A 27,418-nucleotide genomic window follows, 5' to 3' on the forward strand; every position below is an offset into this window, starting at 1 on the left:
CCTTCTGCAGGGAAGGATGGGAATCTTCAGCAATGCTCCCAGAGCAGACAACAGGGGCCATTCCCCACACAGCCTGTGTCCTCTGGGCAAAATAAACAGCGTGGACGAGGACAGCCATGGCCAGGATATGCTACCATGGACCGTGCAGTGCTGCACGTGTGCAGCCAGATTAGTCCTCGAGGTAGACAGCGAAAGCAGCCCATCCATTCACTGTCTCAACCACTTCCATCCTCTAAATGATGGGGCCTGTGGGTCACTAGGGAAATCCTTCACTCTTCTAGAACCCCTGATTATTCCCATCTCCTGCACAGCTCAGCTCCACATGCCAAGTACCAGAAACCAGCAGAGGAAGAGCGCACCTGCTCTGCAATAAGCTCACAACCTCTCCCTGGCCACTAAATTACATGTCTTGAAACAAGAAAAACTGTGTTTCCTTCTCCAAAAGACTGTGCTGGGAACCCCACAGAGGGAACCCCAGCTGTGTCACACACCTGAGTAGGATGGACTCACCCCCACACCTCTCCTGGAGCAGCACACACAGCACTGGCACTGCAAACACTATGTTCTTCTCCCCACTGGGTCTCAGTGGTGTTTCTCTGACACCCTCCCAAGCACAGCCTCATGTGTGTGTGCACATCTGCACTTGCATGCCTGCAGCCACACACAGACAGCTTCCTCTCTGTGCCAGGCCTGAGAAATATTGATTTCTTTCCCCCTGCAATATTTCGCTTGGCTGAGCAGATTTAGAATTGAAGAGTCAGATTCTGCCTAGAGACCAGAACCATATTTAATTCCACGGTTTAAGAAGCCCTGGAGCAGGTTATTCTTATTTTAAACTACTAGTGCATTTAAAAGCAAGTGACATTTCAGGGGGATGGGGTGGGAGATGGCTGGTGGCCTCTGCCTCAGTCCAGCCAGTGCTGGGAAGAGTTTTGCAGCTCTGCTGCTGCTGCATCCCCACAGCCCCATCAGCTGCTCTGTTGTGCTAATGAGAGGTGAGGGGTGGTGGCGAGCTCCCCAGCAAAGCCCAGGAGACCTGCTTCCATGTCTTTATAACTGAGGAGAAATAAGGGGAAAAAAGAGAGCAGAGAAAGGCAAGGTGCAAAAACCTCTGATGAAAATTGCTCGGTGCATTGAGGTTTCAGGATTCATATTGCCTGTTCCTGTACCAGGCTCTGCTCGTGGAGCCAAGGCCTCACTAAGGAGAAATATGCAGATAGAGAACAAAGACATGGTGCCTTGGCCAGAGGATGATCCCTCACAGGGCCTGATCATGGAGCAGCACTGCTGGAGGCAGAGCCACCCCCATCCACCTCCTAGACAAACCCACCCTCTTGGTTGCTGGAAAGTCAGCACAGCCACTACTCTCCAAAAGCACACAGCCTCAGCACGGACTTCCAGAGGAGATACAGTGGACTTTTGAGGGAGAAGCAGGGAATACAATAGCAAAGGCTCGCCCGAAGCATCTGTGAGCCTCTGGGCAGATGAGCATGTACATTATCACCTCCAAGCCACACAGAGCATGTCTGCTACCCAACACAGTGGCAGAAAAAAGCCAAGTGTCCCTAGGATGAAGGGTCCAGCTCAACAGGAAGGGGTCCAGGTGACATAAGCCCTGCCAAGGAATGGGCAAAGGCATACTAGAGAAGAGGAAGGGAAACAGAGATCCCTACACACTGCTCATCTCCTCACATCACATCCCCAAGGACTTGCAGCACAGTTTCAGCTACACAGCTGTCACCCTGCCCTGGCTAAAGTGGTCTGAGCATGCAAGCATCCACTGTCCCCCCTCTGCCTAAGGCACCATCTCCAGGTCCCTGCTAGTTCCAGCCACTGGTCATCCCCCCAGTGGCCCCACAATATGCCCACAGAGTGACAGGCAGACAGAGATGCTCTTCACAGCCTCTAAATAATGGAGATAAAGACACCGGGTGCCAGACACCTCAAGGGCGCTCTGGTACATGTGTGCCCATGTGCACACACGTGTCACTGAGCAGAAAGAGATCCCTGACGTGACAGTGCTGCTCCCAAGGGCCCTGCAGCAGGCTCAGCTGGGCTGCCGTGAGCTCCTGATCACGCTGGGAAGGCAGAGCACCAGAGAGCTGCTCCCCCAGCTGGGAGTCGGGCCCAGCAGGGCTGTGGTTGGCAGCCTGGGAGCTACAGTTCCGCAGGAGCCATGATTCACAGCAGGGCAAGCTGCGGGCTCCAGGGGCTGCGGCAGGGCCGGGACAGCTGTGGTGCGGGGAGATGGAGCGCCCGCCGCAGCAGCCATGCATTAGCTCGCTGCGGTCGGCCCTGACACTGCACCCTCTTAGCTGTGGCATTGTATTTTGACTGAAGCAGACAAGCAGCGGAATGAAAATGGATCCTTTTATATAAGCTCCCTGCACACACTGTAACAGCTCTTGACATCTTTGCCCAGCTCTGCTCCTCGCTGGTGCTCACGTACAGGCCAAGCTAGGATTGCACAGGGATTGCAAACTGCTCCTAGCGCTGAAAGTGTCCATTTGGGCACTGGGCTAACACCCCACAGGGACACAGGCAGAGTGTGCCTTGCTCAGGAATGGAACAAGAAGCCTGGTTTAGACCTGGTGCTCAGATGGCTGGTGCCAAAGGCTGCAAGTATTGATGCCATGGAGCTCCCAGCACAAGCAGGTCCAGCTTAATCTCAAGATGGTATCATTTACCTGGATAGTACCAGGCACAGGCAGCTCCAGCAAGACTTGGTGAGTTCAGTATAGAACAGGGCCAGGGCTGCTGCAAGTTTGGATGCAAGGAGGTCACATATGGGGGGTTGTGTAGGGACCCATTGTGCCTGGGGAAAGGTCTGAGGAGGAGACAGGAGGAATGGATGAGCACAACTAGCTGTGGTAAAAGCCACGGCTGTGAAAGCACATTACCATTAGTGTAATTATTGCAATTATTATCTTTTCATATTTTTGACAATTCAGTAAGAATTAGCTTAACAGAAGAAAACACTTTGTTAAATGCTGGTGAATCTAAAACACAGAGAAGCAAAATGACATTTCATTTTACATCTGGACACTTTCAAGGATTTACCCAGTTCTCAAAAATAAAAGTGAAGAAACTTCCCAACCAAAGTTTTCTTTCTAAAGGAAAGCAGTAATTACTTCATAGAGAAAACAGCACAATGAAACCCTGGGACACTATCCTCCTTCTGCTTTTCTGCCCCAAGCAAACAATTCAGCAAAAGAGAGGCAGGTCTCTGGGGACATGGTGCAGCAGTGGGCTTCCAGTGGTGCATTAGTGGTTGGACTCAATGATCTCAGAGGTGTTTTCCAACCTAAACAATTCGGTGATATCTCGTCCTGATCTGCTGCGACTGGCTGGTGTCACCAGAGCTACTGACAGCTTTGGCACATGGGTGCAAGCTGGGTATTCCTCCTCCTTCCCCCATCCACCCAGAGAACCAGCACAGGCAATAAACACCCATAATGAAATGGCTTTAAAGAACAAAGCGTAGATAAGGACAAAGTTGGAAAGAATGAAAAAGAAGTATATAAAAATAACCAAAAGAAAAAAGCACTACAATTAGCTAAACTGTTAAATGAATAAAAAGGTATTAAGTTTCCTGAATGTCAGGTTGACACAGTTTTCTTACGTTCAGGCAAGGAAATGAGTCCCCTGAGTACATCTCCCTGCTCTGGGGCTGGGCATTAAAGGCTTTCTGGTGGATGTGGCTGGCTGAGGTCCCTTTGATCTGGGCTGCTGGATGCAGCTCACATCTCCCAGCCAATGTAGCCCTGAACACAACCCCTCCCTTCCCACATCCACACCCTGGGGACAGCACTGCAGGGCGGGCCAAAGCCAAGGCTCCACGGGGACAGGGAAGCTGAGCCTCTCCAATGCCATCCAAATGCTCCCAGCGGGTCTTTTCATCAGGGTGCCTGTACATCCTGGTTTGCCATTTCTCCTCCAAGTAGGACAAAGCAGCAGGGCTGCTCTCTATCACACCTCCACTTTCACCTCTCCCGCAGGCACCAGCAGCAATTTTCCCTCTCTGGGGAAAGCAGCTTTCTTTAGCAGCGTGTTACCTATCAAAGGCTCTTCCCTCAGTGCCTCCCGAAGCAAGTGAAACCTTCCTTTATGGGAATGAGGGGAATGCTCCCTCCTGTGGCAAACAGTGCCAGCCCCACTTCTGGGTGTGAGAAGCCCCAAAAGGGGCCTGGCTCCCTCAAACTCCCTGGACCTACAGAACAAACACCCAAGCTGCTCAGAAGCACCACACAGGCTGGTGGCATTATTTCCTGCCTGCAAGGTCATTTATGGGAGATAACCATGGATCCAGAGATGTGTACACATATGTATTTCTGTAATTCTCCTGTGCTTTGTATATAATAATAAATACATAACCCAGGAACTTAACCAGTGAGGTACCAACAAAGCCATCAAACAATTTGTCTCAGACAACTGCCTGAGCTGCCTCCGATGTCGCTGTCTCACCACTGACAATAAGAGGCTCTTAAGTGTCCTGAAATTGTACTGCGAGCTCCCCAATGCTCTTACCTCTGCCTTCCTTCCTCTCTCTCAAGCTCCTTCCCCTGTTTCTCCAGCAAACACTTTCTTACGCAAATAAACATGCAGGGAGGCATAAAAGGCATTTTGTCTAGGATTTCAACACAACTACGTTATTTCTCATTCAAATATTCAGCTGTATCCTTCAGAGATCAAAAGCACAGCACTGAAACGAGGCGAAGCACAAACATCCCAAGCCAATAGCTCAAGCTTCCCTTTAATTCTGTTCTGGCTAAGGAAGCAGATGAGAAATCCATCACTGTGGTGGCTCCCAGGTGTCACAGGCCCAGGACTCCTGTGCCCACAGGTACAGCTCTCTCACAACCCCCATTCCTGCACAGACCCCTGCCCTGCCAGTGATTATATTAACGGCCATTAAAGCCTTTATGAGCACTGCCTGTACAACCAGCAGGTGACCTACATGCTGTGACGTCTCCAGGGAGGTGCAAGCTCAGGCTGGCATAGCCTGGACCAGCTGGAGAAGGCTCACTGCTCCCAGATAGCTGGAGTGGGGTCTGGCCCAGGGAAGGGTCGCCCTGTGCTGCACCAGCACCCAGGGAAGCCACAACCCACTGCACAGCATGCTCCAGCACAATCAGCACTGAAACATCCCTGCCACCTTCAAATAGGGGAGCCATAAAGGGAGCAATGGATAAAGCGTAACCTTGACCCAAAACATGCCCACAAGCCCCTCCTGCACCCCTACCTTTCAGCCAGAGACCACACCTGTACTGCACCACAGGCTCAGATTTGTTAACAGGGTCCAGCTTTGCTGCACAACCACCTCCATGACTGCCATCCACCTTCCATCCCAAACAGCCTTTCCCCAAGGGAATGTGTTGGGGCAACAGGGCTGAGCCTCAGCAGCTGCCCACTGCTCTCCTTACCTCAGTGAGGACGGTGCTTAGCAGGAGCCATGGGCTGGGGCACGTTTACTGTATAATATATGAACTCATACCAGTTTTATAAGCCCCTCCTGGCTCAAATCACATTGTAATTCTGAACAGTCTTAAACTCATTTAAATCCTAATAAAAACACCGCCCTGCATTTGCATTCGCTGCTTGCAGGTCCCTGCGGCTGTTGTGACAGCAGTTCCTGTGGAATTGGTAATGCTTGGATGCTGCACACCGGAAGCCATCCCTCACAGGAGAGGTCAGGACACACATTTAACAGGAGAATTAAAAACACAGATGCAGGAAATGGACCTCCAGACTGACCCAGGATGATTGGCAGAGCAGTTGTGTGTCAAAGCTTTCACAGTAATGCAGGAGAGCAGCAGCACCAGTGTGGAAACCTCAGTGTCCCACCTCCTCCTCTGGAATCCCAGAGGAGACCCAGGCCAGGTATGTGAATACACAGGCACAAGGCACCTGCAGACAGCACCATGAGGGGGTTTAAAAGAGAACAGAGAATGACTAATGAAGCACCAGCAAACAAGGCTGCACATGCTGTGGGAAGTGTATGCATGAACCACACAGGTGCCCTGGGGCAGGTGGGGACAGACCCAGCAGGAGCCTGCCCTGGTTCCCCACATATCCCAGTGTGCTACAGACATGGGGGGCTTGTTGCCACAGTTTGGGGGCACATCACACCCCAGGGAGGGCACTGGGGCTGCATCTCAGCACACCCTCCACCCCAGGGCCACCGGCACAAAGTGCCCTTCTTGCCCTTCCCTCCCAAACACAGACCAGCTGTGCTCCAGCTGTGCAAGAGGATGCAGTGAGGGGCTGGTTGATGGCCCCATGAGGCGCAGCTCCCCTCACCAAGCCCACACAGCTCTCCCACCCCACCACAGGCACAGCAGTGCTGACTCAGGCCCTGCCCATGGTCTCCTTTCCCCAGCTCTGCTGCCCCACTGCTCCCTGCTCCACAGCCTCTTGCCTCTCCCTTCAGGTTCAGCCCTGCTCCATTCCCATTCCTCTGCCCCCCTCGGCACTTGTCCAGTGCTTTATGTTTGCTTGGTTTTGGCAGGGACATTAATAGGCTCCCCTGAAACAGTGAGATTATGAGCTATACCCATCCAGCTACAGAAATACTAATTATTAGTAACTGTATGAGATAAATGGAAATATCAATGATGAAAGTCAATATTATTGCCTTCTTTGTTCCTGTTTGTTTTATTTGTAGATGAAAGGACCACTCAGGCCGTCTCCCCAGGATGTGGCTGGGAGCTGGAACAGCTCCTCTTGGCAGGCTCATCCAGAGCTGTGCTCCAATAAGAAATCATACTGCACGTATGCTTGCAAAGGGCTCTCTAAATCAGTAGCCCTCAAAAGCAGGAATTGTCTTTGATTGATTCATAAAACTGGAGCTGCGTCCATTCCCTGCTCCAGAACCAGGCAAGGGAGGATTTAAGGAAGGGAGAAGGTGTAGTGTGGGTGGAAGTGATTAATTGTGGAACATGGCACAGCAGTGGGAACGCTCCTCAGTTTGGCTGGGTTTGATGCTTCATCCTCCTCACATGGTGGTTTAGGCACCAAGATGGGAACCAAGGACCCCTCCCAGGCTCTGGCAGAGATTCTCAGGCAAGTCCCAGGGCCCTGCTGTGGCCGGGTGAGCACTTACAACATCAACATTGCCTTAATCAGCAAGTCTGCTCCCTCCGCATGTTCTGAGTCAGAGATGCTGATTCTGGTGACAAGAGACTTTTTTTTAAAGCCCTATTAGCCTCGCAGAGCTAACACAGCGAAGAGCAAGTGAATGGGATGCTAATTTTGGATCACACCTAACAGCACTGGGAGAGCACTTCCAGAGCAGCCTGTCTCCACAGGCAAGCCACGTGCTCCCCACAGCCATGGGGAGGCAGGACACAGCCAGGAGGGTGCTGTGGGGCGCACCAGGGACATTATTCTTGGTCCTAATATACCCTAATATGTCATTAAACTGCCTCCATTCCCTTCCAAGCACCCAGTCTACCAGCAGCAAATATTCATGGGAACAAACCAGCCCTCTGACTCCCAACTTGCCCACCTCCAAGGGTCAGTGCAGTGAGCACCTCCCTGCAGTGAATACAAAGCATCCCAGCCCCTCAGTGCTAACCAGGACAAGCACTCCTGCTGCCTCTCTCCATGTGCAATGAGATCAAGAGAAGTGGAAGCCTTGCAGGAATAATTAGAACAGTCTTTAAAAAGCAGTCACAGCCCATCCTGAATATTTCATGGAAGGTAATTTTTTTTTTTTAAAGCTGCTTTAAAACCCCTCCTTGCCCCTTGGTGCATGTCAGGGTGCAATTAAGCAGAAAGTATCAGCACATAAACCCAAAGAAACAAACTGCCATGCACACCCACCTCCACTCTCGCTTCCTCCCTGTGGTTAACATTGGTGTGACATCCCAAAGCTGTGTGTGCACGATACAATCTCCCACCCAAGACAAGGGAGAGCTGGCTCAACTGCTAGAAAGCCTCAGAAGCCTCCCAGTCTCAAACACAGTGCCCAGATTCCTGCCACAAAGAGTCCCTAATGGTCCCCGCCAAAGCTCACAGGTACCAGAAAGCCCTGAGCATTAGGCACTCTGCATGGGATCCCACCAGTGGGCTCTGCAGAGCTGCTGGACCATGGATGGTGGCATCCAGCTTTGCCCCATGGGCCAGCACCCTTGGGCTGGGCAGCCTGGCTCCCTGCCTGGCTTAGTAGATTTTTGCACTATTAGTAATTATTTCATAACAGAAAAATCTCTTAATAGCTTTGTCAGCCCTTGGAGGGAAATGTTTGAAAAGAAATCTCTTTTAATCCATAGAGCCAGGTGGGAACCAGGTAAGGCATAGAACAGAAATTCAGGGCTTCCCTTGGCCCTACTGGGGTGAAGAAGCCAACCTTCCAAAAGAGACCACAGACACCTCTCCTTCTGTGACGTTTCTTCCTTCAGCCCAGTTATCTCTCTCCCAGTCACCCTGTTTGACCACAGCATCTGAGTCAGCTTAAGACAAGAGTGGCCCTGGTGTCCCCACTGTCTCTGGGAGCAGCCCCAACACTGCTGCCACTCCTACATATCCCTCCTTGTGGGGATACCATGCTTTTGATGTAACCCTGATGCTGAAAACTTGCTTTTCAATACTAAAAATCAAGACACTCTACAGGGGCTTAGTGGAAACTCTACTGCAAGTCTGTGGCCACATCACCAGAGCCAGCAACACTGGAGAGGATGGGGGATTTTCTGGGAGCATTTATGGCACATGCATTCAGAGAGGAAGAGAAACATCCCTCGGAAACCACAGCAGCTCAAAGATCTGCTCAGTTTAAACACTAAAAATTCATGCATTAAAAATCCACTCAGGCTCAGAACTAAATAAAGCCTCTGACCACATCATCCAGCCCAAGGTTTGCAGGCTCCTTGGGGAGAGGGTTTATGTGCCTACTAGATGCTCAGGCTGAGATTCCTGCTCCCAGCACATCCTGCTTCCCTCCAAGCTTTTGGGCAGGGCAAGAGTCTGTGGGGTGTTTGGGACCCCAGTTGTGCCTGGCTGCTCTCTTCTTGCACTACTTAGTGGACAGAGCAGCCTGAGAAACTGACCACACCCCCCCCTCCATTACACCAAATTCTCTAGGAAATAACTTTTCTCATTTTCTCAAAGGAAAAAGCAGAAGGAAAACCAAAACCACCTCATTTTCTAAATATTGTTCTTAGGAAAAGCCTTTGGTTTTTGCAAAGAGCGCTCTGGAAGAAAATACCTAAATCCCAACATAGAGCAGATGGCTCTTGGTGCTTATATTTTCAGGGAGGACTTTAACCAGCAGGATCGTTTCCCAGAAGAATTTTGTTTTAAGAGAAAAATCACTAAAAATAAATGCATTTCAAGAGCTTGCTGTTGAAAAGGTATTTTGATAGAAAACTGCTATTTCCATGGTCCCTCTACTTGCTCTGTCAGCCCTGACACAGTGGGAGCTCCTCCTCAGAGCATCCTTCACACACAGTTTCTCCCAGGGTCCAATCCACACAGAGCACCTGTGGGAGCAAGGAGGGATGAGGGTCTGGGCTCATTCCTGATTACCATAAAACAGGAAACAGCAACAAGGAGCTACAAATACCTCTCTGCAAAGCTGCAAATGCCTCTCCACAGGCTCCTCTCACACAGGAATGTGAGGCAAGGTAAGGACAGGTCCCTTCTTTGCATGCACCAGGTTGAGCCTATGCAGCCTGCTCTTTGCTTGGAGGAAAGAACAACCTAAGGGAGAAATTGCGTATCTGAGTGTGAAAGAGTTCTGCATCATTGTTTGGATTCTCTTTTCCCTGAACCAGGCATGGAACACTTCCCCTGGGCAATCCCAAGTGAGCCCCTGAGCTCTGCCCCAGGTCCAAGTGCCCCACCCAGTGCCACCACTCCTGTCAAACAGAGATCCCAGTACACGCCTCCATCTCCTACTACCTTGGACAACATCCCCAGTTTCAACAAACCCTCCTACAGTTGTGGCAGATGAAAGATGCTTGAATCATCTTAATTTTTTTCTTTTCATTAGGAAAGCAAATTCTGCTCTTCACTGAGAGATCCTTTTTATTCTCTCTTGAGGACTGACATCCTGGGAAATTGCCTCAGCCCAGTCAGCTCTGATGTTTGCTGTCTCACGCATCTCCTGCATCAGGCTGACAGCTCACAGATTTCAGCTGAGGATGGGGATGTGCAGAACAAGCCAAAACCCGCTCCTGGTCTCTTTTAACTGTCCCAGCAAGAGTGCTGGGAGGAGGCTGAGCTGGGGGAGAGTGTGCAGAAGCCGTGCAACAGCAAATAGAGACATCTCTAAAAACACTGCTTTTCAAGAACCCTCTCGCCCGCCCTCTCCTGGAAGATAAAACCACTCCTGCCCAGCATTCCCAAGCTGCAGTGTCTGGCTATCCACGCTGAATCACTCCACGTGGGCAGTGTTTGTCCCTCCCTGATGTAACACGAGTTGGAGCAAACCCACCTAAGCAGAGCCACACGACCCTATCACAAAGCTCTTTCTCAGAAGTACCACCATCTAAACAGTCATTTTAGAGGCCTCTCCCCCTGGTAAAACACTCCCCTGTGCCAGCATGATGGATTGAACATTTCCCACCTGCCCCAGATCCTAGCTGGAAGCTACACTGCCTCACCCCCACCAGGAGGGCTGGGAAGCCGCCCCAGACGAAGGGGGAAGAAAAAGGCATTTTTACCACGCTTTTGGCAATAGAAACCAGTCCAGCCCTGGACTCAGCACAACAAATGCACATGAGTGTCATATACACCAATGCTCCGAGCTCGGGTGCACCTACCTGGGTCAGATGAAGGCAGGATGCTGGGGGATCAGATGCCAGGTATGCACTGGGCTTTGGCCTCTCCTCTGCTTTCCACTCATGCACTGTGAGCAAAATGAAACCAAAATCAGGGCTTTAATCCTGGCATTTCAGAGGCAAGCAGGAGAGAAATTAAAAAGCTGTGAATGCTTTTCCCTCTCTCCTTCCCAAAACTGAGCTCAGGCTCAGTTAATCTTCATCCAAGCTGATATTTAAAAGTTATAAATCAGGCTGTAACAGACAGAAAAACACAACTACCAAAATTTACTGGCTCTGCTGCTGGAAGGCCCAAAATGAACTGCTTAAGAGAGCCATTTTCCCACGGAAATAGAGCAGGTCTGTACTTAGTAGAGCATTGATCTGCTGACAGCTACCAGGACAGATTTGGGCCAGAGCACTTGGGAATCATTTACAGTGATCTCTGAAGAAGCACATGCATGCAAAATCCCTTGGAAAAACACTGTTGTAAGGCAGTGCTGCAGCTGACTACGAGCCTAGATATCATTCACTGGCCAGCACAGGCTTATACCTCCTTCCATAAGCCTCCCCAGGCAGCTCAGTCCCTGGCTGCATCCCTGTATCCCAGCCAAATGCTTCAACAGAGGACAGGAACTGCAATACATTACCCAAGCACCGAGCTGTAAAAGGTTCTCGCAGCTCAGGACCCCAGCAATGAGGCACGAGGCTCAGACTGGGGGACACTGCATCCCACAGACCCAGGGGGCTTGAGGGCTTTCCCATAGATGTACTGGGATTTGGAGATTCTGTGTTACAGCCAGGGTCAGCCCAAAACACTGCCACAAGTCCTGGGGACAACAGGCTGGGGCCTGAGAGATACCAGGAGCTCGGTCCAGCTGAGGGGTGCACAGCTCCCAGCACTGGGGTGCCCCAATTTAGCCAACCTGGGGCTCCCTCCCACTGCCACCACAGCCGGGGCATGTGCTGGAGATAGAGGAGCTCAGCTGCAACCCTCCTGCAGGTGTGGAAAGAGGTGCCCCACATTCACCTCTTCTCCTGCCAGAAACCATTTCCCATCACAATTTTTGCTGTTTCAGGAGATGAGGTCAAAGCAGGGGGATGTATTCCTCCTTTCTTGGCATAAAAAGGGATTTCTCTGAATCCCGAGCCACTCCACAAACAGGGGGCACAGAGGAGCCTCAAAGAGGTATGAACACCACTGGAGGGGCTCCAGTCCCATGCGGGACTCTGTCTGTCTTCCCAGCAAAGGGACACAGCATTGGGCTGGCCCAGAGCCTCTCCCTTGCCCACCAGCTTTTCTGAAGCAGTTATCACCCCAGATAACCCAAGAAAAGCTAAAGCATCTTGTTTCCACAGGTGTTGAGTGCTCTTGGCTCTCACTGGCTTCAAAGCCAGGTGTTGCTGTCCCAGCCCTTGGCTAATTCTCACCATCACAGGGCCCCCACACGAGCGCATGACTTGGCAGCCACGTGGGCAGCGAGGGCACAGGTGAGGGGATGCAGTGCTTGCTCACCTGCCCAGCCCCCTTATGCATACAGCTCCTGCACAGACAGGACCTGTGACACCAGTTAATGGTTCCTCGGTTCTTTGGGGGGTTATTCCTGTTACTGTCTACTCCTCCTTACCAACTCATACATTAGCAGATCTTACAACAATCCCCAAAGCTACGAAAAAAACCCCTTCTGTGTCAAAACTGGGAACATGCAAATGTCTCTACTTTAGGTGAACAGAACCTGCCCAATCAAGCTTCAAAGGACATCTGAGGTCCTAACATTGCTCAAGAGCCTGCAGAAGGCATTGGAGAAATGGGAAATTACTTATTTGGTTTATTTTTTGCTTTCACACATCACTTATTTTAAAAGACTAAAAACATGTTTATGAGTTTAACATATTTAAATGGATCAAAATCTGTTCAGCAAGGATGGAAAACAACTCTCCCACCCCAAACTTCTTGTGGGCTGGGACCTGCTTTTCAATCTTCCACCCACAGCAAATATTTCAAATCCATTTTTAAACTGAAAGGCTGGGGACAGATCAGGGAGAGGACCTGTGGGGGGGGCTGTGCCACTGCTCTCCTTATCATCACCCCAAGCACCCCTTACCTCGAGTCACTCAGGGATACCTGGGCAAGGGATCAACTGGGAACAGGGGACAATACAGGCATCTGCATGTGGGGAGAGCATCCAGAGAAGATAAAATGGGAAGCTTTTCCTTCCTCCTCCTCCATCAGCAGCTTTCCACAAGGAGGATCAATGCAGCCCACTGTAACTGCACTGTTGTTCCATTTTTAATTAATGAAAGAAAAAACTAATCATTGAATTAAACTTCTCATTACTCCAGCTGAATACCCTCTAAGTAAATTTAATTACTGTACGAATTGGGTTTCTCCCTGCCTGTTTCATTAGCTACTGATAAAGATGGAGGGAGGGGGGAAAAGAGGGAGAAACGAAAACAGAGAAAGAGAATGGAAGGTGGGAATGCTAAATGCAAACCCAGAGGTACATAATTCAGGAGATTTCAGTGGCTTCCAGTGAGGGCCTGGGGAAAGACCCTCCCAAAACAGGGTGGAGGAATTCCCTGTGGGTTTATCCCACAGGGACAAGGTCCTCCCATCCTCTCCAGCATTACCACTGACACCCTGAGGTCACAGCCACCTGTAATACAGCCAACAGAAGTTCGGGCACAACCAGCTCCCCTCCAAACAAGGGCAGACACTGATTTCAGACCTGCAGCAGCCCTGATCCCTTCTGATCTCACGCATCTCTGAACAGCCAGTTTTTTCCTCTGCAACAAAGGCAGCAACCCTACAACACTTCAGCAGGGAGCCAGCGCTGACAGAAGCATGGGAGCACATGTGAACAGATCTCAAACACCTGCTGTCCCACCACCCTCCCAGACACCTGCCCGGAATGCTGTGTTTGAAGCCTTCCTGCTGGAGTGGGAGTCCTGCACGCCCAGGCTGTGGGGAGCCAGGATGTGCCAGCAGCACACTCCTCCCAGGAAATCAGCGCAGGATGCCTTCCTGCAGCCCCCCGTGTTGCTGCACAGATTTTGTTTATGGCTTGATTTTGGGGCTCTCCTATTCCCCTTCTATGACTCAGCCCTCCATTCCTCCTTCCTGACAAAGGGCATGAGGCAGCACAGCCCCATTCCAAGGAGTCCAGCAGCATAGCCACAGCTCCCTTCCAACACTTGCCTCCACATCCAGCAGTTCTATGTGACTGGATAAGGTCACATTTGGGATAGACTGGGGGTGGAGAGGGTGTGGTAAATGAAAAACACAGCTGTTTTCTCTCACTGGGTAGTCTCAGCTGAGCTGGGTAGTCTCTGCTGAGCTGCAGCCCCATGCGGAGGGTCTTGTTCTCTCCCAGTTCCTTCCTTCTCTCCTCCATCCCCAGAGTGGTTTCTCCTGTGCAAAGAGAGCTACAAAAACCTTCTGGGCAGACCAGAAGGTCCCTTCTGTTTCACATTTATCTCCCCAAACTGGACTTTCTCAAACACCAGATGGAGAAAACAGATAACAGGCACAGATGCTGCTCTGCAGGGAGGGAATGGCACTGGGTGAGACCTGCCATGCACCTCTGGCACCTGCACAGGTCCAGACACTGGGGCCACTCCCATAGCCTGGGAGGACGCTGATTCCAGGTGGGCTCAGCACAGCACGCTCTCCTCTCTAGCACAAGCTTTCTGCCGTAGCTAAAATTGGCTCCCACAGGCTCCTGCCATCACCAAAGTCATTCGTACAACATGTTCTGCCACCACAGGCTCTTCCCAAACTCCCACTCAAAAACCCCCGTACTGTGTGTTATGGGCCCCACAGCTCCCACTCCCTCACACACTTGTCTTTTGACCCAGTGATTAAACAGAGAAAAGAAAGTAGTTCAGGATGACCAAAGTAATTTTTTTTCTTTGCCAAATTTTAAAGCCCCGGTAATAATCTGGGGCTGAATGAAACATTTTGTTTGGGCTGAAGTGAAGCTTTCACTTTGTTTGTAGGTGGCTTCCCCCCCACACTGAAAAAAAAAAACCCTAGAAAAAATTCAAAATGAAATGTCATCTTGAAACAGATGGCTGAAAGGTTTCATTTTGAAAATGTCAAAATCAAACTTTTCAGTGTTTCACTTTTTTTTTTCCCAGCCAAAGCCACTTGCTAAATACAACCTGAATTCGTGAGCTGAGTCTGTTGACTGAAACCTGAATTTTTTTGGTGCATAAGCTGTTCCCTCAGAGCCTTTTTCTGCAGTCCTGCGCATGCACCCCACGCTGTGACCCCACTGCAGCTGGGGGACACACATGGAGACAACAGGAGCAGCGACCTGGAGCATGTCCTTCTCCAGGGAAGTGTCCCAGGAAAGGAAAGCAAAAGCCCAGGACTTACCGTGGCAGCAGCTCTCTGCAGCTCCGCTGTGGGGGCTGGCGGGGGATCCCGTGCAGCGGGGGCAAAGCCGGGTGCTGCGGCCCCGGGTGCGAGGGACAGGGTGGTCCTGCCTGTCTCATGGGACCCAGTGCTGAGCAGGGGGCACCTGGCTCAGCCCCAGACACACAGCCCTGCAAGACAGGAGGAAGGGGACAGTGTGAAGAGGTGCCGAGGGATCTGCCCTCTCCAGGAGGGACTGCTCACTCCCACTGCTGGCCATCGCTCCCTGCAGGGAGCCCATCCCGTGGCAGAATGGGCTTTGCTCACCTTGCTCCAGGAGCGATGATGGCCATCCCAAAACTGGTCAAAACCAGATCCCAGGGCTGAGGTATAACTACCAGGTTGGTGCTGATCAGATCTTACCAACAGCAAATCCCACGGCCTCTCTCCCATGCCCTGGGTGCCAGTCCCCACAACTGCCTTGTGCCAGCACCACTGCCAGGTGACTCCACCCTGACACACATTGTCTGGGTGACAATGTGATAATGGAGAGCAACCACACACAAGGCTCTCACTCTCAGCAAGCAGGAATCAGGTTTTGATTGCCAAGTTCAACAGTCCAAGAGTTTTCAAGCACATTACAACACCTCTAAATTCCACCTTGAATTTGGGGCCTCAACACACAGAAGGGGAATGGAAGTATTTTAAATCTGCTTTACATTTGCTATTGATGGCCAAAGAGTGACAGGATTCCCAGGGTACACTGGCAGAAGCACAACGGGCCAGATTCAGGAGGGTGCTCTCAAAAAAAAAACCACCCCAAAGAGTTAATGCAATACAAAATCACAGTTATAAAAATCTGGTTTATGCTCCACAAGAAGCTGGATAAGAAAATCACATGCCACAAAACCCTATGAAAGCAGGAGTAGACAACTAAATCCAAAATCCAGCAGAGCTCAGGTTAGAAACTTGTAGGTTCATTTTCTTTTCCCTTTCACCTCTGGTTCAGCTCAGGGGCAGCAGTAGAGATGCAGCAGGACCCTCACCCTTGCAGCATGATCACAAACCACAAAATGCCGAGGCTGGTGTCAGAAAACCTGTTTGTAGGAGATCACCAGCCTGATAGCTCCCTGAAAGAGGATTAGATAGAGCTTAGACTAAGCATCTCAACAGTATCAACCCATAAGATGCTCAGCTGTTGCCACTGCTAAGGTAACATGGAGATGGATTCATCCACTGAGAGAGAATCTTACTTCTGAGAGCCTCTCTCATCACAGAGAGGGGAATTTGACGGGTCCTTCCTTGGCTCTGTGTCCATAGGGGCAGGGTAGGCAGGAGCCTGCTGGATGGACTCACGTGGAACAAGATGCAGACTGGCTCCAAATTCAAACCTCCTCCCAAGTTCAGGGGGCAGCAATCTGAAATTAAGCCCATCTGTTCCTAAAACATTGCACTAGAGGTAAGGAGGATGAGAATCTGAGCTCCAAAGAAACTAAAAGCATAGAGAGACAGAGCTGCCTATCAGGGGAGGGATGCTCTGTCTTGGGCTCACCACTGCAATGAGTTTGGGCATCTCAGCCCAGGCCTCAAATAAATCTCTTGAGCAAGGGAGGTGCTGCCAGCACCATGTGGGCTCCCTACACTAGCCCACCCTGGGAAAGGGAGAGACAAGGCAGCTGAAGTACCCCAAATCTCATGAAAAAACTGCAAACAAGGGCAGAATAGATTACACATTAGGAAGGAATCCTTCCCTGTGAGGGTGGGGAGGCCCTGGCACAGGTTGCCCAGAGCGGCTGTGGCTGCCCCATCCCTGGAAGTGTCCAAGGCCAGGTTGCACAGGGCTTGGAGTGACCTGATCTAGTGGAAGGCACCCCTGCCCACAGCACAGGACTGGGACAAGGTGGCCTTGAAGGTCCCTTCCAACCCAAAACATTCTGTGATTCCACGGCAGGCACCAGGGATAGAAGGAGCTACCACAGCCAAACCGACCAGCAACAATTTCAGCCTAGAAAACTGGCCTTGTCAAATGGAATGGTTTCACAAAGAGTATCAAGTAATCCATCAGCATCAAAGAAGCCAGGTTTTATGTGTTTGAAAGGAAACATTGCCTTTTTTTCCCCTCTCTCTGAGCCCAGTTTTCATTTTAAGTCTCCTCATTTCTTTTCTACCCCAATCTAAACCAACTCTGCTGTCAAGCCCTTGTATTTCTCCCACAGTCACTCAATTTCAAACCAAACCTCCACATTTTCCTCTTCTCCCTTGAAATAATGATGCTAAACCAGGAAACACTGTTTTGCCCAGTTCCTGCTAAAAGCCAGGACAGCAGGGTGTTGGCTGGGAGTAGAGGCACGGGAAGTAGCAGCCAGGTGGGATTCGGAAGTGCTGCCTCCAAAGCACCTCTTGGTTCCAGGATGTTCAAAAAAACATTTTTTTGCAGATTCTTTATCCCTGAGAGATGGAAATAACTAGGGAGCAGAATTGGATCAGGCAAGGGGAGACAGACGGATATTTAAGAACCAATCCCGAGCACCACTCTGGTTATCCAGGGTCAGGGCAGCAAAAGAGGCAAGCAATGATTCCTCCAGCATCAGGAACAAGGCAGGAGTACCCAGCCCTTCATGCTTCAAGTAGTAAAAACTCAGATTTAGTAAAGAGTATTTATGAGTATGGGGGGGGGGGGGGGGGGGGGAAATCAATGCCACAGGGAATAACAAGGTTTTCTTGTGGCTGGCAGCTGAACAGAATAAATCTATCCACTGGGTATAAATTGTTTAAGCAAAAAATCCGTCTCAACTGGAATATTTTGCAAGAAAAATAGCAACAAAAAAGGAAAGGGAACTCTGAACCCTCATCACTTCTCTCTTCAAGATCCGAGCTATTATCTTGTTTTGTGAAGGAGAAAAAAACCACCTTTCACAGCGAAGTTTAGCCAAAAGAATTGAAACATTTAGGATGTGAGTGCATTACTGCCTGGACTGACCTGCCCAGCTGGACTAGACTAAATCTCTCTATTTTACAGGGAATTATCTTTCAAAAGCAAGTGGTGGGGAGGCTGAGGCACCCAGGGTAAAGGAGACATCAGCCCTTGGGACTACAGCAGTCAAGGAGAGCACTGTGTGTCAGAGCGCAGGATCTAGAGCCTCTCTGGTTATGATGCAGAGGCTGTGCTAAGGTTGCTGCTTTAGTGCACTGCAGGCACTAAATTAAGGGGACATTTACAACCCACAATGCAGAGAAGCAGCTGCTAAAGGTGGCCATGGTGAGTGACTTCACCTCTGGGTGAAAAGCTCTTTGAAAGAAATCTCAGCCACAAGGAATCAAGATCCTCTCACCACCCTGCCAGGCAACCCCAGGACATCTCTGGGCACTTGGGGCAAGTGAGGACCAGGAGCAGCCTGCTCTGCTCAGTGCCATCCAGGGTCTGAGACTGCCCTGTTTGGAGGGGATGCAAAGCCCACAAAATACTGAAGCTTGGCCCGATCAGCAGCATTCTTCATGTGACAAACTGCACCATCACGACCAGGACAGCACTCCGAGGGATCTGCTCCCCAAATACACTCCCAGACCAATCCCTGCCCAGATTCTGCATGACACAGACCAAGAAGGCAGCTGCCTACAGCATCAAGCAGTTTCTGGTGGCAAAACAAGTCCTAGTGCCTGCTCGGCCTTTTTCACTGCACTTGATGGCCAAGCAGGCTGGGGATGCCAAAAAGGGGGTGACACATGGTGACAGCTCCTGTGGCTCCTCCTGGGAGGAGTCAGCACTGCTCCCTCCCTCCCTCCCACACCCCATGCCAAGCCCAGCTCACCAGGGCTTTCCACCTAGCACTGCTCCTTCCTCCTCCTTCCTCGGCAAGAACAGCCAATTTCAGCACAGGCCAAAACCCAGTGTGTTGCCATAGATGAGCCAGCCCTGCCCCGTGCTTCCCCTCCTCCGTGGTCCTGTGGAAGTACCCAGCTTGTTTCCTGATGAAAGTCACCGGGAGCTTTTCCTTGCAGGTCCAGGGATGTACTGTACTGTGCTCAGCCATGCAGGGAAGGAGATGGCTCTTGGTGGGAGCTGGCACAGACCTACTCCTGCCCAAGGCACAGGGCCCAGAGGCAGCCACCTCCTGGAAGCGGCCAAGGGAAGGGGAAGCAGAGGAAGAGCAGAGATGATCTGACAGACATGCAGGCAAGATGAGGAGAAAAGGATTCACTGGGAGTGGATCTCAAGGTCCCAGCACACACCTTGGCTTGTGTTGAGAATGTCACATGCTGCATTGTGAGCTCAGCTGTGGAGGGGCTGCAACTGGGAGCACTTCTAATCAAGCAGAGGAGGCAGCAGCAAAGGTGTGCAGCAAAGGCAGCACACCCCTAAACACAGCCAGGGCACTGCAGGGTGCTGGGCTCCAGGGAGACTGGCCCACTGGAAAGCACAACTGGCATCATGCTGACAACCCTGCAGCTTACAGACCTTTTTGAGAAAGTTAACAGAATGAATTTTCACCTAAATCCCTCCAAATGCTGGGTGTTTCCTGCCTGTAGGGATTTATTTATTTTATAGCCACTATATCCACCTCCTGTTTGCTTGGAGATACCATGTGTTGGAGAGATTTGAACTTTCAGTCACTGGGACCAGCCCAGGCCATGCCCCTGATCCTTTGTGCAAATGGGCAATGACACCCCATGCAGGCCCAGGCACTCTGGGAGCACCTCTTACTCTTAGGGATCCCTCCAAACACCACTGCTAGGAACAGATGGGAACCTCATGGAGACTTCTGCTGCCTGCCAGCAGAGCCAAAACCCTGCAGCTCCCATGTCTTTGGGAACCACGCACCTGAGCGCGCCCAGAGTTGCTACACTTGACAAAGGAATCAGCCAGGGACAAGTTTTGGCTTCTGTTGCAGAGCAGGTCAGACCAGAGTCATAAATCTACTCTTCTGGCCTTTAAATGTGCAACTGGTAGAATTCTGAGGTCTTGAACTCCTCTGATAGATGAGCCCTGAGCCTGGAGGGCTGCCCAGAGCAAGGGATCCTGCCATCTCAACCCAAAGCCTTCAGGTGAGCACGTCACAGGGTGAGCATCCGATGAGCCACAGGGAAGCCAAAGTCACAGCCAAGGCCAGTTACAGGAATAGAATTGGCTCAGACTGAGCAAACGTAACTTTCCATCACTTTGCAATCAGCCATCCATCCTGGAGGCCAGCTGGCTGCCATGTCAGAGCACCTCCCATCCATTTCAGCTGTCCTGAGAATGCCGATGCTTCACAAGACTAGCTCAAGGAGGCTTGGGAGAGTTATTATCCAAAGCCAGGTGGCTGGATTTGACCCAAATCTTAGGCAAGTGATTAGAATGATTGGCACTATCTTGGAAAGCAAACTGCTGTGCTGTACCTGCCATCCATCCTCAGAAAACTATTAACTGCACGATCACCAAACCAGGCACACCTGTAAGGCTATAAAAGCCCTTGCAGGCTGATGAGGCTCATCCTCACCCGCAGCTCTGGGACCAGCCACCCCTGTAGGCTCCAAAAATGGGGTGCTTTGGCCAAGATGCTCTCCTTGAGCATCGCAGTACCACGCCCAGACAGCTCTGGTTGCAGGATCAGGGATGGGATACTGAGTCATGGGGATGAGTGTTGAATTGCTGGACTGGGATGACTTTCACCTTGTGGGTGATGTGATGAGTCTATTCTGGCTGGGAACAGATTGTCACAAAACTGCCTTTGCTGAAGATCTGGAGTCAGGTCTTATCCAGGCCCCTCTGCTGCAATGGGACACTGCAACACCACCAGCCAGCAAGTATCACTCTCCCCCTCTGACTACATATGCCAAGAATAGGCTATTTTCTTTCAGAGCAAAGGACACTAACAGCAGCAGCATTTCCAGGTGAGCAGAGCACAAGAGCAGCTACTGAATGACACCAACCAGATCCCAGCCTCTACCCAGGACAGCTCCCAACCTCACCATCTCCCACATCCCCTGCTAGTGCTGTCCCCACACCAAGGCAAGGTCAAGAGCAGGGAATGCTGCTCCCAGGCACACTGGGATGTCAGCTCACCTTTCCTGCATGCCAGGGCAGGGGGACTACCCACTTACTTCTGGTTCAACACTAGAACCCCAAAGTCAGCTGTTTCAGGTTTGAAACCTGAACCCAACCCCAAATAAGGGGTTATTATTACAAAATAAGGGAATGAAGAGAACAACAAGCCATGTTCAATGAATCAGAACAGATGCAGCACCCCTGACCCATTTGTTGCAGTTTGAACCACATTGCCCCAAGGACTGGCAAGCCAGGCCTTACAGACTGGGGACACTCAATTATTTTGCATGTCCTTGTCCCTGGAGAGTCCATTACCCAGGAACCCCTGAGAAACTAAGGGAGGTCATACAGTTTTATGTCCAACCCATGCCAAACACTCAGCTGGGCCACCAGCACAGGAGCTGCCAAACTTGCTGCACCAAGAAGTTGAACTGTGCTTCGATAGGGATCCCAAGCAGGGTAAAATCTGCATTTAATACCTATTATCCTAACATCTCCCCATCTGTCCACATCCCTCACATGCCTGTAATTGCAGCATGCCAGGGCTGCCTCATATCAATGGCACTCTAATTTCATCATTCCCAACTTATTTAGAGCAATTAGGAGGCAATGAGCATACACCAGGGGCCAGGATGCACTTGAATAGCATCCAAGGGTTACCACAGTATCACAGGAGACTTTCAGATGAAATTATCAGCCTGAAAAAAAAACTTAAATAAAAAGGAAGGCAGTCCCCAGAGGAAGGATAGGTTCTTCTTGGTCCTATAGGTCCCTTTTTAATTTGAAATCAACTGACAATTATGAAGAAGTGATAGTCCTCATTTAATCAGTGAAGAGATGGCATCTCAGGTTGGCAGACAGAGATAGATGCTTTGCCTGGGCAACTGGCTGAAGAAAGGACCAGGGGAGCAAGGCATTTGCTTGGAATCCTGCAAGGGCAATTGCCTAATCCCACCTCCGGCAAGCAGGTTTTGCTGATGACTTCCCTGGGAGAAAATGTAAAAACCTGAGCCATTTTGGAAACTGGTCAGAAAGGCGAGGCAAAAAGTGAGCTACTTCTCCCTAGTGATTTCTGCTGGGTGGTGGGAGTAACACACAAAGCCAGTGCCACCAAGCAAGCTACCAAAAAAAGCCATCCAGCCTGCAGCCCGGCTTCCCAGCAGCCCCATTTCGTGGAAGGCAGGTGAGGCGCCAAAGGAGGGGACAGCTCCTCACTTCTGATTTAGCCACATGCCCACACTCCTCCCGCACTTAAATGCCTGCCTGTGTGAGGAAAGCAGTGGCCTATTTTTTTCTGAGCAGCTCAGTACAGCCTCCACCGCGGAGCACAGCACGCACAGGTCTTATTTAGGATGCTTCAGACACATCCGGAGGGACTCTGGGAACAATCTGTGGAAAGAGAAGACTGAGTGGGCAACCTGAGTCACTTCATTGCTTACAGAAGTGTACACAAGCATCTTCCATTTGAGCAAAGCCCAGCACAGCTCCATTGGCTCTGGGGACCAGAGGGAAGTGTATCTTCTCCAGCACACTCCACCGATGCAGAATGACTGCACACCACCTTTCTCATCCAGGCTTACAGAAAGAAGGATCATCCCCCCACAGCTACGATCCAAACCTCTGATCCTGGCAATTCCTCTGCAGCACCAGAGGAGCTGGGAGCTGCTCTAATCTGATCTGATGGGTGAGGTCTGCAGAGGAGATTAGCTTCCTCCCAAGGAGGAGGAAGCAGCACAGGGTACGTGAGGGGAGAGATGCAGTGCACATGCCCTGGAGGGATATTTTCACAGCTGGCTGCAAAACTCAGCTCTGAACCCCTTGCCAAAGAGCCTGACTCATGCAGACAAATCAACACCATCCACTGCACGTGGGGAGAAGGAAGAGATAAGCACAGGAGTTAACTGGAGACCCCAGTCTACAGACAAAACCCAGCCTTTACCTTGAGTCCTGTCCTCAAGGAAGTTACTTTAAGCTGTCAAACAAGGGCCTGTGCAGAGGCTCCATTAACTGGGGCTGAGAAGGACTGTGCTGAGGCAAAACCATGCCTTGCCCCTCACATTATTTTTCCTCATCAGTGCTGGTAAATGGTGCTGTTTGGGCCCTGAAAGCTCAAAGCCCCTGCTCATCTACCCAGAGGCACGGCCCAGGTCACACCTGCGTGCTCATCCTTCCAATGAAACTCTATCCAGGGCAGGAGAGCAGCGATGGGCCCCCTTCCTCATCTCACTTTTCTGTTCAGGCTGGTTCTCAACAGCACCACACAATGTCAGCTCTGTGGTGTCTGCCTGCTTGGACACCTTGAGTCAGCTCAGAGGGAAGCCCTTCTCATTACCGCTGCAAGCTGCCAAAGGCTCCTGCTTCTGCCCTGCAGTGACCAGCAACACTCCAACCTCTCTCCATTCATTTCCCATGGCATAAAAGCCACAAAGTGACATCCAGCACAGGCAATATGTCCCAGGACTACTGATGGTGTCAGCAACCACGTGCACAGCAGCTCCCTGGGGCAGAAGGCAAGGGAGCTCATGGGAATCCATGGAAAGTGCCAAAATATGAACTGCTAATAAGATGTACTTTCAAATATCACCACGTTATGATCTATTGATCTCACACTAGAAACTTGACTTTTTCTGTATAACATTAATTTATGTCACTTGCACATTCTGGGAACAGCAGATTGAATGAGTGCCATTACACTAAAATTAGGTATTGCCGTTATTAAGTGCCAGGGGCCCAAATTGTCGAGGTGCTGAGGAGCCAATCCAGAATAACAGCAACTCTACAATCCACAGGGGGCACCCATCCACATGGGAGCTCCAGCACCCCAGTGCTGTGGTGTGGGACATGGCCACAAGGCTCACCACAGAACAGGCTTTGTCCTTAGGGTAGCAGCCCTGCGCAGGAACAGCCTACAAGATGGGCACAGCTACGAAAAAGAGCCAAAGTCCTGCCCTGAATCATGGGAATGCCAGCCAAGGCAGAGTTTCCAACCCCATCCAACACACAGCTAAGGCCTGATGACACCCCCTAGGCTGACTAAAGCCCTAAAGAACACCTGCAGCTCATCACAAAGGTGATCTGAAACCTAAGAGCCCGATTTTGGTAGGAACTCTAGAAACAAGTTGTCTAGCAGAGAGTTTTCACAAAAGCTGAAAATGCTCCAATGGGACTTTGGCCAAATATTTTGCTCCCTTTTAAAACAGGGCCAATCCACAGTCATTTCTAATGATCCTACTGCCTGTTTTTCAGAGTGCTCACACAGATAACTTGCCACCTTTAGACCACTATATCATGGCTGAGAGCATCAAGTGGGGAAGATGATGGGCTTGGAGAGGAAGAACATCCTTCCTTTGCTCCACTTGAGCTGCCTGTGGGTGTGCCAGAGCTCTCTGAATAGCATTACATTAGTGCTGCATAAAAGCAATAAAGCCCTAAAACACCCCATTACATATTTACTGAACTACACATCACACAGACTGTCCCCAGGACACCACACGAACACTTGGAATAACAAAGCCAAGGGCTGTAAAAAGCACCAGGCTGGGCAGACATCCACAGTGCCCACAGCTGGGGTCAGGGCACATACAGGAGCTGGGCACACAGGAACACAGCTGTGGGGAGCCCACAGAATAACCCAACCATCACATCTAACCAAAAAAAGCAGCATAAAGCACTGTCTCCTCTACCAGAAACTTGCCCAAGTCCCAATTGCTGGGCACAGAGTCTGCAGAAGAATCAGCATCCAGGGTGAGACCTGCTGCTGTGCCAGTGCCCAGCCCTGGCTGCTGCCTGCCTGGCACCAACATGCACTTTCTCCCTGCTGCTGTGGTTTCACACCCAGAACTTAAATTTTTACTGTTAAGCTCAATGAATTGTCATTTCCAAATGCCTCCTGTCCACAGAAAAGGGAGCTGCACAAAGTGCTGTTTGGTATTTCCCCGAAACCAACGCTGGGGCAACGATGTTGCATTGTCATGGCAATTTTGGTGGCGTGAAATGGCATGATGGGTTTTAAAAGACCTTTTTCTCCCTCTGCTCCCAGCACCTGGCAGGCTGACAGCATGTTTCCATAGCCAGGCATATGGCAAGATCACTGGCCCTACTCTGCCACCACAAAGGCCATCAGATGCACCTTGGCTGGAGAGGTCAGGTCCCCACCAGCTGGTGGCCTGTGGCAGAGGACAAGCTAACAGATGTGCTGCAATGGAGCTGAGGACTACAAGGGGTCAGAGAGAGAAAGAGGGGACTCCCCTCTGTGCTAACACTGGAGAAATAGAGTCAGTTTGGGAAGTTTTGGATGCATGCTCCCCCACCTCCCCTTACGGCACAGGTTTACTAAATCAGCACACTTTGCATGAGAGCTTTGCCCTTGTTAGCAAGTAGGAGGGGCACAGGAAAGCCACAGCTAACTTGGAATGCACTGTCAGCTGCTGGCAATTAGGGATGCACCCACAGCCCCCTGCACTCAGCAGCACCAAGTACTCTCCAGCAGGTCTGTGGTCCCTGCCTGTGACACCTGGGGCACAGATCCAGAGCACAGCACTGAAACAACCTCAAACAGGCCCCTGTCCACCCAGCTCCCTGCTGCTGCAATCATGGCAAGAACCTGCCAGCAGAGCCAGAGAACACCCTGACCACAGGCTCACCTCTCCCTCCACAGAGATGAAAGCAAAGCCCATATTCTGAAGGCTCCTTCTGGACAAAGATTTCTCCAACCCTGCTTTCAGAGGTGCAGCCAATGTGCCAACCCACAGAGGTCCTGGCACACTGCAAAGCTCAGCCCTGCCCCAAGTGCACATGTAGTGCAACCAGCACCCAGTTGTGAGCCCACAGCCCCTGCACTCAGGCATGCACCCAGGGGCTGGCAGCCAGAGATGCGACACCCGAGAAGTTTTGTGAGTTACTGTGTCCCCACCAAATAGCTCTGACCTTTTCAATATTCCATATTTTTATTGGCTGCCCATTTTCCCCCAATCCCCACAGGCTCATTAGACAGCGAGCAGCTCCGAAAGCAGCTCTGCAGCCAATGCTGTCACACAACACTGAAAAGGTCAAAGACCTCTCCAGAGGGTGCTTAGCACAGGACAAGAAAACTCCTCAGCCAACACAAGCTGCAGACCAGGACCTGCTGCCCAGGGGCCCTCCAGAAGCAGAGCTCCTGCTGCGGGGTCCCTAGGGCAGCAGGGTCCTGCACCACACCCATCCTTGCTCCCAAACACACCAGCTGGTGCTGCAAGAGGACCTGCCCAGCCTGGTACAGATCCTCCAATAAAAACCTCATATCCCAGGAAAGCACAAGCCAGGGCTGTGCTCCTACAGCAGAGAGACCAGAGCAGGGGGGAAAGCTGCAGGAATGGCCCTGACTGGTGCCACAGAAAGCCCTAAGACTGCTCCTTAGGTAGGGGAAAGGACCGAGATCATGTCCCAGAGCCTCTGGCACACACACACGGGACAGAGAAGGCAACTACCCAAGGTGATTATCAGCCATCTTTAGCAGATGTAGGAGGAGACTTCGAGTCCAGGCCTCCCTCAAGGCTGTCAGGGGAGTGAAAGGAAAAAGCAGCCCTGCTAGCAGGCTGCAGGGCAGGGCAAGCACAGCATGCAGCAGCAGGGACAGCACAGCTGCTTCCCTCAGCCTTTTCATCAACTCCTGTCCAGCAAAGCCATCTTACACAAAATAAAGCATGACTCCTCCTCTGTATAATACTGGCACTCCCTCTGCCTGCTCCCAAGGCAATGAGGAGCCCCAGAAGTTAACCCTTCTCACAGACAGGGGCTTCAATAGCAGGAGCTCCCCTACTACAGGGGCAAAACTCACCAGGTGGCTTCAGAAATGTGTCCCCTGGAGCACGAGGATGCAGCACTGGCTGGCTGTCCTTTCAGGGACGGCAGGCCAGGAGCAGACCGTGCCCTCCCTGATAGGGCACATGCCCATGGGTCCAAAAACAGCAAGAGGACATGGGAGCTACAGCCAGGTCCATCAACAGCAACAAACGAGGCCCCGAAATCCACAGGCTGGAGCCCAAGAAGACACATCCACCCCTGCTAAAGTTCTGAAAAAGTAATGGGGGGAGGGGGGGGGGAAGGGTGGAAGGCAGCCCTGAGGTTAAATAGGGCTCTGAGCAGGGGTGGGGGCAGCTTCAGGTGCAGGTGGTTGGGGCAGTTCCAGGTGTGGGTGATCAGGGCCATTAGGGCAACAACAGCTGTAAACAATTAGCTTGACTCGTGGCAGCTGAGCTCTCAGTGTCCTGAGCTTCTTTGTCAACAGCAAAACGT

General features: G+C 51.1%; 1 protein-coding gene across 5 annotated transcripts in view; it reads right to left on the minus strand.

Annotated features, from left to right (window-relative positions):
• The window catches only part of LINGO1 (leucine rich repeat and Ig domain containing 1), a 74,949-nt gene extending 47,743 nt beyond the window's left edge, over positions 1–27,206 (minus strand). For 2 of the 5 annotated variants that reach the window (XR_011154146.1, XR_011154145.1), the window contains exons 1-3: positions 26,961–27,206; positions 10,764–10,849; positions 9,563–9,699 (exon numbers count right to left, since the gene is read on the minus strand). The gene's annotated coding sequence lies outside the window, so the exon portion shown is untranslated. Of the gene's footprint in view, positions 1–9,140; positions 9,480–9,562; positions 9,700–10,763; positions 10,850–15,141; positions 15,255–26,960 lie in introns of those variants that run through there. The other 3 variants (XR_011154144.1, XM_069025780.1, XM_069025781.1) reach the window with 3 other exon arrangements.
• Between the last annotated feature and the right edge of the window lie 212 nt (positions 27,207–27,418).

This window comes from Aphelocoma coerulescens, chromosome 10, assembly GCF_041296385.1.
Source record: "Aphelocoma coerulescens isolate FSJ_1873_10779 chromosome 10, UR_Acoe_1.0, whole genome shotgun sequence".
Taxonomy (NCBI): Eukaryota; Metazoa; Chordata; class Aves; order Passeriformes; family Corvidae; genus Aphelocoma; species Aphelocoma coerulescens.